The 12,190-nt window shown below is 34.0% G+C and overlaps 1 protein-coding gene across 4 annotated transcripts in view; it reads right to left on the minus strand.

Annotated features, from left to right (window-relative positions):
• Nucleotides 1–12,190, minus strand: part of ex (FERM domain containing expanded) — a 154,564-nt gene that overhangs the window by 124,919 nt on the left and 17,455 nt on the right. Inside the window, exon 1 of one of the 4 annotated variants that reach the window (XM_089099877.1) lies at nucleotides 8,686–8,821. The exons of the other annotated variants lie outside the window; for them this stretch is intronic. The gene's annotated coding sequence lies outside the window, so the exon portion shown is untranslated. Of the gene's footprint in view, nucleotides 1–8,685; nucleotides 8,822–12,190 lie in introns of those variants that run through there. 4 annotated transcript variants of the gene reach the window in all.

Here is a 12,190-nt window from a genome sequence, read left to right on the forward strand (position 1 = left end):
TCTTTTTTTAATAGCATAAAAGAGCAGAGACCAAAATCTACACAATAGATTTTTACCTTATTTTGCATTACTATCATCATTTAAGGTTACCTTAAAAGAATACAGTGAGCGTCATAGCGCATAACGGTATTTCAGAAAACGTTCTACTGACGGATTAGTTCAGATAATTCTTCCATTTTGGCAGCATAATCAGGAAAACACGTCTAATAAAAACTGAAACCTTACTGCAAATAATGAGAAGAAAATAATTTTTCTTGAAGAAAAGATTTATTGTTTATGTTTCTGACAAATAGTTTTTATTTGTAGGACACAAAATAACTATAAAAGCTGCACAAACCCTAAGGATTGAAATTATAACTGGGACTAATAACAATGCATCCACGTGGCACTTCTCGCTCAAATCGTTTCCGTTGCGCAAGCGTGACTTTAAGTCAACTAATAACGCGGACGAATCATAAATCCCAACTTTATTTACTGACAGGGGTGATTAGTGCGGATGAGGCATGACACTTTCCTTGATAATCACAGATAAAATCATTTATTCAGTCTATTATACCGTAAGGCAAATAAAGTCAACCTAAAAAACTGCAGTAACAAACTTGTTGCAACATTTACCATTTATATACATGAAAATAATCTTCCTCCTTCCCACTTTGATCATTTTTGGTTGCTTTATTGAGCAAAAAATAACTATATATGAAATACTTTATCTCTAAAATTCAATATTTACAAAAAGATGACAAAACTTAAGAAGACATATACTAGCAAAGTACCTTAGAAAGCTGGGAGAGATCCATATGAATTGTTTAGATTTGGGTGTTGATTAGGGCACACCGTAGGCAAATGATCATAACAGTTTCTGTTAAGCACTTTTAATTTAATTTTTTTCTACTTTAGTCAGGGGAATTATTTGTCATAGGCTTTAGCCGAAATTTTCGTACATAATGTTTTTCTATTGGAAAAGAAAAAACTACAATTTTTGGAATTATTTTTTATTTTGGAATTACATTTTAAATCCTTATCGGAATGAAAACGGAGCAATTGCCCTACCATCTTGCCTCTTCGTGAGCTGTATAACCATCATCTTAAAGAAGAAAAATGTATACAATTTTAAAATTTCATTATTAGCCAGGCAAGCACAATGGAGATTCAATTATATATATATATATATATATATATATATATATATATATATATATATATATATATATATATATATATATATATATATATATATATATTCTCAGATATAGAAATAGGTTTACTTTAATGTCTTTTAATTTTCAGATTAAATATTCACAGTGCTTCAGCATTGAGATAGACTCCAGTAGAAATGGAAAGAGACAAATCTTTTGGATAATTGAAAAACACAAAGATATAAATCATTAGGTGACTAAGCACGTGTCTGAACAGTATGTCTTCTTTATTTAAGACTGTCAGAAAGATATGCAAAACCAATTGGCTTATCTACTTTTTGGGACCCAACCTCTGCCCTTAACTGACGTCAACGATGTAAGAGGTTTGTCTTCTTATAAAAATCCAAGGTGTTGCTTGTTGGACGAGACAGTAATTTATTGTGTTGGTTTTATAACCCGGTGGAACACCTTGGAATAATAAAATAGATTTAATTTCCATTGTCGAGTTGTATTTTTAAATTTATATCATCTGAAGTTGACAAGTCTTGTGTTCGTTCTATGGCTATCGTTGAACAAATTGCTGCTTGACTATCAAGAAGCAATCAGAAATAAATGAGAAGGATAATATTACCAATTCATGTTGAGTGTAGCTGGATGCGGTTCAGTGCTAGTGGTACGAGAAACTCGTCTTGATATAAATTAGTTTAAAAAAAAAACAAAGTTTTTTGAGGGGGTTTAGAAGCGAAGTTGAAACTTAAAACGAACCAAAATTATTGCTTCACAGTCTAGTTAACATATATCAGTAAAACTAGTACAAATAAACCAAATAATCATATTTCTCTATGTTTGTAAGATTATAGAAAACTAGCACTTCACTGAAAACTCAAAAGCGAAGTAGAAATAACAAGAATGTTGACTTATTAGTTAAAAGTGAGTACGTAGCCTGACAACAACAAACTAATCTATAAAGCTTTTTTACTGTCTTAAAGCAGCCAAGATATCAGTAAATTTCAGTATATAATTAAAATTATCTTAAAAACGGAAGCATAAAAATAAATACTTTTTTAATAACCACAAACTCACTGAACACCATACAGAAATATTGGATTGATTGATCACGTAACATTTTGGTCTCAACAGTTATAATACCAATAGTGAGTAATAAACAATCTATAATACTAATAGTAAGAAATACACTTTAGTATTGCTCAAATTGAAGATCAAATAAGACATAATATGAACTCTGGAAGTCCGGTAATTTTTCTCTATACCACAGAAAATTTTAAATTATGACAACAAATTTAAAGCTAGCATATAGACCTAATACTATCAAGATGTTTTCACTTCGAACTTGTCTAAAAACTAATCATGACACATCATTTTAAGAGACCAAACGAGAGCAATTCATTTGACTGAGCCGTTGTGCAGAAATGTTACCAAATTAAACGAAAAGAAAAATTAAGCAATGATTCTAAGATGCATTATTTTACTATAAAAAGTGTCCTTAATCGGTTTGCTTTTACTGTACCAAACTCTTGTTTTGTTTTATGTTTTTAGTAAAGCGCTAGTTTTCTATAATCCTACATAGGGAAATATGATTATTTGGTTTATTTGTACTAGTTTTGCTGATATAGGCTATGTTAGATAAACTGTGAAGCAACCATTTTGTTCGTTTTAAATTTCAACTTCGCTCTTTGCTTCCCTAAAAAAAATTCGTTTTTTTTTAAATTAATCTTCGCCCGTTTTCAATTTAAATCTAATGCAGAAGCAACACTGCAATGATCTTTTATTTTTTTTTCAGGGGGGGGGGCAGCTCCCTCATATACGGAATAATTTCTATTTGTTTTAAGTTTTAATGTCGCTCCTTACTTTCAGTTGAAAAAAAATTAAATTATTTAATGTCGGATCGTTTTTCAAATAATACCAAGAAATCCATGCCACACATAATGGTGTATACGATTTTTGAAGGTGGGCAACCTCGACAGTTGGGAAAGAGTAACTATTTTTTTCTAAAGAAAATTTTAAAGTTTTCAAAACCTAAGCAAAATGTTGGTATATCTAATTTCTTTCACTAAACATCTCCCCCTCCCCCCTGATAAACACCAAAAAAAAACTTTAGACATAAAGGTATCGAATAGCAATAAACAAGAAAAAATTGGAAAGTAACCTGACAATTAGAAAAATATCACAGAAAAAAAAAATGCAAATAGGTTCTTAGCGCTATGATTTCTCTGTATACATTAACAATAGTTTTATTTTATCTATTAGATAGTGAAAAAAGGAAATAATGTGCATAAATAAATATAACTATAATTAATCCTTCTTTGCAGAAACAACTTTGAGTAGTTCCAAACCATATGCCTTCACTGCTCCAACCCCTCAGTGGCAAGGAGTTGGGGTACAGGGCGTAATTTGTTCCAAAAATAGAGTGTGGAACATTTCACAATTCACAAAAAAAATTAAGAAAAATAATGAATTATCTGAAAAATAATCATATATATGGCACAAAACCATGATCGAAAAAAAAATATGCCTGAATAAGGAACCGAGCCCTTGTCATTCTGATTCAAAGTCTAACGCTCTAGTAACTGAAATACTAGTAACTATAATAACTATATAGTAACTATAATAGTAACTATAAAAAGCACGTAATTGTGAGATATAGCGTTTGAATGAGTCATTAACCATCTCTCTAAAATGTTCTGGTCAACCTCTAGCCCTGGAAAAAAAACAAAAAAAAACTGGGAGACAGATCAGTGCCACCCATGCAAAAAAGTGATTTTCTTTGTTGTTTTAAGTTGGGGACTGTAATTTCTCTGTACCAGGTTTTCAACTGTGCTGATTCCAATAGTACAGTTTTAATCTTGAGCTGACGTCATTTTCGAGGGGTTTCAGGCTTTTATTCGAAATCACCATAAATTTCTTTTCGCAATAAACTTTTACTTTAAAGACGAACCGAGATAATAGTTATCATTCCTAAATCAGTGTCAGATGTCGATTTTTTTTTCACTGGGCAGTTTTTGTCTAAACGCGGTTGGTTGCAGCTAACGCTGCAACCATGATGTTGTTGATATACCAACGATAAGAAAAGGAGGAGCTCCCCTTTCCCAAAGGACTATCCTCAGATTGATGACGGACCCACAAGAGCAATTGAAGAAAGGACCTGAAATTACAAAACAAACTTAAAAAAATAACATATATGATAACCGAAAAATACACCTTTTTAATCATAGACTTCTCCGACAAATATCCTAATTCCCAGTCCCTGAAAGATTGAACTGTCTTCACCAATGAATATTGATGAACAATGGCTTTGGAGGATCCTTCGAAGACATCTGAAGGTCCAGCCAGTGTTCAGCTATGTCAGCCTAAAGCTAGCATATAATATACTAGCTTGTATAACGAAATCTATACGTGCTTTTTCCAACCCACAGCATTCCAGCAAGAGGGAACGGTTGATGGAAGAAAATTGAGGAGAGATCTGAAAGGTTGTGATCAAAGGTTCATGGTCTGTGGTGACCAGAAACCCCCAGATCGTCGGTATGATTTGCACAGATTTCTGACATATAAGACAGCTGTCAAGACACATGTCTGAATGTTGTAAGGCAGTAATCCTTCTAGATATCGTTAAAAATTTTGCCTTGAAGAATTATCCCGATTGAAATCGGCTGGTTTTAGAAATCTGCTAAGTTTAAAATCATAAGCAGTAAAAACAAATTTTCGATAAATAAATATCGAAAATTTGGTTAATAATGAGGTGTTACATTTTCGAAAATATATTGAAGTAATATGAGCTAACAGAGAAAAATATAACAGAGATTATTTAGCGGAGAACAATGGATTAAATTATGAGACCTAATCAGTTCTTTGGGCTTTGTTTCCTATTTGTAGTGGTAGCAGAATTTATCCTCGAAAATGTACAGAACTAAAATTAATGGCGGCTTTCTAATATTCTGGCAAAAAATTGTTGCAAGAATTTTGCTAACAAATTTCAGAGAAAATGATATTAGAGAAAAATTGTTTATCTATTCCGGAAATGAAACTAAAAAAAATAAATTATAATTTGCAAATGGCTTTCATTTAAGAATATTGTGCAAACAAGCATTTGTATTTTACACGTATATGTTGGAATTCATGCTTAAATTCAAATGTTATTTTCAATTACAAAAATTAAGAGAGAAAAAATGGGGTTAAAAAAAGCAGCGAATATTTAAATAATATCTGAATATTTTGATTTTTTTTGTTCCACTGCTTTATTAAATTAAACCCATTTTTTCTCTTTCAATTTTTGTAAATGGAAAAGCAGCGTGGTCTAAAACATTATTTACTGTTTTCAATATTTGTTTCCATTTTGAGGGTTCTGTTTTAAAATTTTGCACCGAATTTATACGTTTCCAAATTAATTGTAAGTAACAAACACAGGGTGTCTGACGAGAAACTATTTGTGACGACTGGGACAGCGGAACCAGCACTTCAATGAGGAGAATCAGTAAGCAATAAATATTCGAGAGGCGATTAAAACCATCGAATTCATTTTTGAAAAGGTGACTTTTTAGAAAATTGTTTCCTAGAACCTTGTTTCCTAACAATGTATCGGAAAAATGAAAATTAATCTCTTCGGGGACTCTATATGAAAAACAAGGTAATGCATTAAACTGGATGGTAGAAGAGCGTAGATAATGTTTTTTGTTCACTTATTTTATAGTTTTCGCCGAAAAATGGCCTAAAGTATAACTAGAATCCATATCTTGCACCTCTCACTTATCTGTACAGCAGGGCGAAAGAAGGATATCACTCGCAGCACAACTGCATTTTTCAATGAACGTTCTGTTTAGCAGTGGGAGGAGGGTATCCGAAAAATGCTGAATGATTAAATATTTAAAAGTTTAAAATGTATTAAAACGTATTAACAAACCACCCAGTTTTTGCATACTTTGGCGTGTTTTTAGGAACTTGTTGGAGTAAAGAGGTAGATTCTTTGCAGTTCCTTAACCAATTGATAGATGTCTGAGAAATGGTTTTCTTGAAATACTAATTAAAAAAACTAGATCGTCATCTTCATTGGAGAATAATTGGAAATAAATCCTTACATTTATGTGAATTGGCGCATCTACTGTTAATGGGTATTCTCCTATGATCTACTTTCTGTGTAGGAATACACACAATCAACACTTAAAGAAGATACGGAGATTCTAAAAGGACTTTGATGGGGTTTTAGTAGCAAACATCATGACTGTACAATTATCAACGTGTTTTCGGAAATTTTCCTGAAGTGTCATTCGAACGAATTTTGAGGAAGGGTAAATTTCCCATATCCCACCCCCATCCCCTTTCTGCAAGCCCATGGGTCAGTAAGACCTACTTTATCTACTTTTAGGTAAAAGTATCAGGGGAATGTGAAAAAGTGTTTTAAAAACTAATGGATAGAGTAGCCCCTGGTAACTGTCAACCAGTGTTGAGATTAATTCTAAAAGGCCAAGCCCCAATCTTATAAAGTGCTGAGTAGCAAGTAAATGGCTACGATTATGTTGCAACACCTCTTACGACAGGTACCCATAACTCAAATTCCAGAATAAATGCAGCAAAAACAACTGTTACTATTGTAACCGAAAAAGGGGTTCATTTGGCCAAGAAAAGACCGCTAGCAACAGTTAAGAATAATGGAATAAAAAATGCACTGAGAGAATAAACATGTTTATGAAAAACCTGAATATCATATTCTAGGTTAATTTGTTTCTCTTTTGAGAAACAATTGAACTAACAATTGGTTTAAATATTATGGTATTTTGATATCGAAGAAGTCTCATACTCAGAATTCATAGACGATAATTTCTTTGTTTCCAAAAAGATGTCTAATTATACCCTAATAATACTCTGGGAATGTCTTCAAATATTATATACCATTGTATACCTTTAATTACCCTGGTAGCGATCTAGCGGTTGATCTCATTCCTGTCAATCGATTGTTCTGAGGTTGGATCCCTAGAGGTGCCAGGGAAGAATATAAAAACAATGTGTTTCATCTAATTTTTTATAAATTTAAAATGCGAATTGAGCATCATATGAAAATAGACCTAAGCGTGCGATCAATAAGTTTTTTCAAAGAAAAATCTACTTTTTCATGGTAAATATTTCCGTATATTTGACAACCTGGAACATCCAAATGAGAAACCTGTTAGAATTATCAACCATACCACGCCTCTTGCAGCACTAAGCACCTCGAAATATTAAGTGCCTTTCTGGTCCCACACTAAATCTACATAAAAACCCCAATTTTCTAAAACATTTTTTGTTGTTGTTTCAAACAAATGAAGTTTTTAGGGCAGCATCACATTTTCATCGGTGTTGCGACATTGAATCATGAAAATAAGCCTTTAAAACTAATAAGTTATAGTAGACAATACTTTTAGCTTATTTTTATTCCACGTTTCCTTATAAATTGGCGCCCGTTTCCTTATAAATTGACTACTAAAAACTGTATATGGAGGTCTTATTCATTAAAAATTAAATTCCTGATTTTTATTGATTTTTCAAGATATATATGGCTATGAAAGCTTCCACTTAACCAATTCAAACAATTTAGATTTCCCTTCCACTGTCCTTGGTACTCTAAGGGGAAGCTTGGGACCAAGTGAGTAAGCTTGCAGAGCGATTAAACAATTAGTAAATTATACAAAAAAGACAAAAAAAATAAAAAAATAAAAGCTGAAGTCCATACATGAGGATCTCAGGGTATGTTCCGTCCATCTGTGTATGTGCACAATAGAGTATCTCAAGCATGGTTGCCACCCAGCGAGAAAACCGGATTTTAGTGACTTTATAGTTGATTTAGTGATTTTTATGTTTAGACAAAAGACAATTTATGTTTAGAAAATATCACTAGAAATAGCAAAAAATCACTAGGGTGGCAACCCTGATCTCAAGTGACATTTAGCTCTTTTACCTTTGCAATAGGCATTACAGAATTTTAAAACATCCAGTTTTGCTGAGTAAAATTTCAGAATAAGAACGCCCAAAAGGAGCGAAAAAACATACAGTTCATAGTAGGTGGGAGGCACGGCCGTGGTTGTGGACTACAAATATTTTATATTATAGTAATTACATTATAAACTAAAGTAAAGTCACATTATTCAAACTATATGCCAATTAAGGGTTAGGTTAGGTATAGCCTATATAGGGGGGGGGGGGGCTGAAATTCATTTCCGATAGAAATGCTTATTATATTCGTAATAAGCATAAAAAAAGGCATAGAATGGTGTATTAACTTTATTCCTAACTCAATAATATGATTTAGTAGATATTGACCGAATCATTTTCTTAACCGTTTCCATCTCAATAACTCCTGTAGGCTAACACCCTGTTTTATATTATCAGTCAATGAATCACCACCCATCCGCAGACAAATGGTAACCCAACATCAAAATGACAGACTTTAGCATGTAGATCCATCCCTCAAAGTTTCATTTTCCTAACCTAACCCCTTTCCAAGATAGCCAAAATTAACTAAAGTAGAATTTTACCCAATAAAAGAAATTAAAGTAAAATGCACCTTGCACTTTCAAAGACGGTCAGGAAGTATCCCAATCTAGATATCGAACATGTCATCAACAATAATCCACATTAGTTATCCAAGGGAGCATAATTCATACTCAACAATTAAACTCAAAATAGTGCACCACCATTCACACTCACTAAACTAAAAAGCTGCTGGAATATACGACGGGTTGGTCTATACTCTGGTATGCAGTGTACCTTAAGGCTACTCCTTATATTATCATCCAAATACCTCCGTAGCGCTCTGGCTTAAACGATTACAAACACAATGCAATAAAATGATGGATTTAATCAAAAATACCTCAATTTCAAAGGAGAATGTAGTCTAGAGGAAATTGAACTTCCTGCTTCTTTTCCTCAACTAATTTTAGTAAAATCTTCCGAAAAAGAACTTTTTTAAAGAAAATTTAAGAGCCATTTCAAACAGTTCCTGGTAACGACCTGTAACCCTGTAAGAAGCAATTCGGCTCAATAGCAGCCGAAACAAAAGAGTTTGGTAACAATAGTACATTAAAAGAGTTGAATTTTGAAGCTTATTCAGAATATATAAAATTCATCAAGTTTAATGTTACCCATCAAAAGTTGCGAGCATGAGAGAATTTGCCAAAGTTTTGAAAAAGGGGGAAAACACCTCCGAAATATCAAGTGATTTCAATGAACATCATGCCATCAGATTCAGCATACCAGAGAACCTTCTGTAGAGATTTCAAGCTCCTACATACAAAAATGTGGAATTTTGCGTTTGTTGACAGAAGGATGATCACGGATGCGTGTTTGTTTTTGTTTGTTTGTTTTTCCCAAGGGTGATCTTATCGAGCCAGTTATCCTAGAAGATCGAAAGGGGTCTCATTTAATCGCACATCAAATTTCTAGTGCCCTTTTTAAGTGAACAAACATGTTGGAGGGCAGCTAGTCCCCCTCCCACGCCCATTTTTCCAAAAGTCTTCAGATCAAAATTTTGAAATAGCCATTTTGTTCAGCATAGTCGAAATATCTAATGGCTATGTCTTTGAAGATGACTTGACCCCCCTCAACCCCCGGAGAAGGGGTAGAAGCTATGAACTTTGCCCATTATTTACATATAATATTGGCTATTGGGAAGTATATAGATACTTTTCGTGGGGGGGGGGGAGGATTCTATGGCGGGGGTTACATGGGAGTATCTTTCCACAGAGGAATTTTTCATGGGGGAAGGGATTTTTCATGGAGGGGGAGATGGATTTTCCCACATTATCTCAAAAACGATCAGAAATGAAATAAAAAAAAACAAGATTTTCAAATAAAAGCAACGAGCAACATTAAAACATAAAACGAACAGAAATCATTGCGGATAGAGAGTTCCTCCCTCCTCATTACCTCGCTGTTTACGCTAAAGTGTGGCTTTTTGATCCAATTATCTAACAATGACTCTTGAACACCAGGGATCTTAAATTAGTTTAATAAGTTTTTTTTAAAGTTCTTAAAAAAAAAACCAGCGTAAAGAGCGATGCATTGAGGAGGGAGAAACTCCCTCATATACGTAAAAATTTCTGTTCGTTTTAAGTTTTAATGTTGTTCCTTACTTTCAGCAGCATCAACTTGTTTCTTTTTATTATTTAATTAGAACTTAAGACAGTGCTTGTGCATTATGTCACTCACTCAAGTCTACGCTGAGTAAAACTCAAAAATAAACCGGTTTCGTCGTTAGTTTCTTTTAGCTTAGCGTGAGACAAGACAAAGACAAGTGACAGAATAGATGGAAATATATAATTTGGGCTATATTTTTGCACATTAAGGCGGGGGGTAAAGTATTTGGACAGTTTGAATTTAGAAAACAATTCCTACTTGATAATATGCAGAATAACTGTACCTAACACATTTTGCATGCAGACCCGCCATACTTTACCCCCCCCCCCCCCAACACCCCCTTCTCTAATGAGCAAATATATAGCCCAAATTTGTTTCTAAAGTAATGAAGAAACTAACAAAAAAGCTTGTTCTCAAGTTTTACACAGCGTAAACTTCAGTGATTGGCGTATAATACACAAGTACTATTAAGACAAACAGAACTCGAGTCAAACTTACGAATTAGAGAAAAATAGGCGGGGGAGGGTGCCTATTTGCCCTGAAATTTTTTTGGTTACTTAAAAAGGGCACTAGAACTTTTAATTTTATTAAAAAACGGTTTAATTAGTGAGAAATATACATTACTTAAAAATTATCTACCAATCCTTTAAAGAACAACTTCTGAAACACTATGTTCGTTTAATTGGAACAATGAGAAGCTTTTTTTCATTATAATTCTGAATCGCCATTATAAGCCCATTCGTTTGATATATTTTTTGACATCAAAATTCCTTTTTAAAGTTTCGATTACTATTGAGCGTTATCGCTTGTTTTTTATTGTTTTTTTTTTATTACGTATACGTTATTACGTATATGAGGGGGTTCACCCCCTAGTCAATACCTTGCTATTTACGCTAATGTTCGAGTTTTGTTCGAATCAAAAACCCCTGAATCACAAAGGTCGTTTAATTAGAATAGATAGCTCTTTTGAAAGTACAAAAAAACTTTAGCTTAAAGAGCGAGGTATTGACTAGGGGGTAAACCCCCTCATATACTTAATAATTTCTGTTCGTTTTAAGTTTTAATGTTGCTCCTTACTTCCAGTTGAAAAAAATATGTTTTTTTTATTTAATTTCCGATCGTTTTTTAAATAATGCTGGGAAATCCGATGCCCCCTTCATAGAAATGTCCCTTCCCCCAATAAAATATCCTCCATGGAAAGATCCTCAAACGTAACCCACTCCTCCGACCCCCTCCCCACCAGAAAAAAATCCCTCCTGAAAACGTCCGTATACTTCCCAAAAACCAATACTGTATGTAAACGGTGGCCCAGCATAGCTGTGAAGATCTTTACTATTGTTCTTCTAAACTGCTCCAGATCTGCAAGAAATTCGACGATCCAACCCAATCAAGCTGGAATCAGAGCAGGTGTGGGATGCATCGATCAGCTCTTTACACTGAGACAGATACTCAAACATAGGGCCAAACATTATCAAACAACAACAGCAGGCTTCATCGATTTGGTCGCCACATTCGACTCGGCTATCCGTTGTAGGATCTGAACGGTAATGCTGGAAGATGGAGTACCCCCCCCCCCCAAGATCGTCCAACTATTCCAGGCATGCTACAAACACAATCGAGCCTGCATCCGAGTCAACGGGGAGCTCTCGTCTTGGTTCAATATTGAATCCGGTATAAGACAAGGTTACATCCTCTCTCCAGAGCATTTCAGCTTTGTGATAAACTGGATTTTGAGGAAAGCTATTAAAGGCTGCGATGGAATTAATGTAAGTCCAGATTTCAACGTCACCCATTTAAACTACTCGCGCAATGTCTTGCTGCTAGGTAGTTCTTCCCTCGATAAGTAGGACATGCTCCAGAGAATATCTGTAGCAGCTGCTCCCATGGGACTGAAGATCATTATTGAAAAGACAAAAGCGGTGACCAACGACGAA

Source organism: Artemia sp. Qi Xiang Cuo, chromosome 2 (assembly GCF_049724085.1).
Source record: "Artemia sp. Qi Xiang Cuo chromosome 2, ASM4972408v1, whole genome shotgun sequence".
Lineage (NCBI taxonomy): Eukaryota > Metazoa > Arthropoda > Branchiopoda > Anostraca > Artemiidae > Artemia > Artemia sp. Qi Xiang Cuo.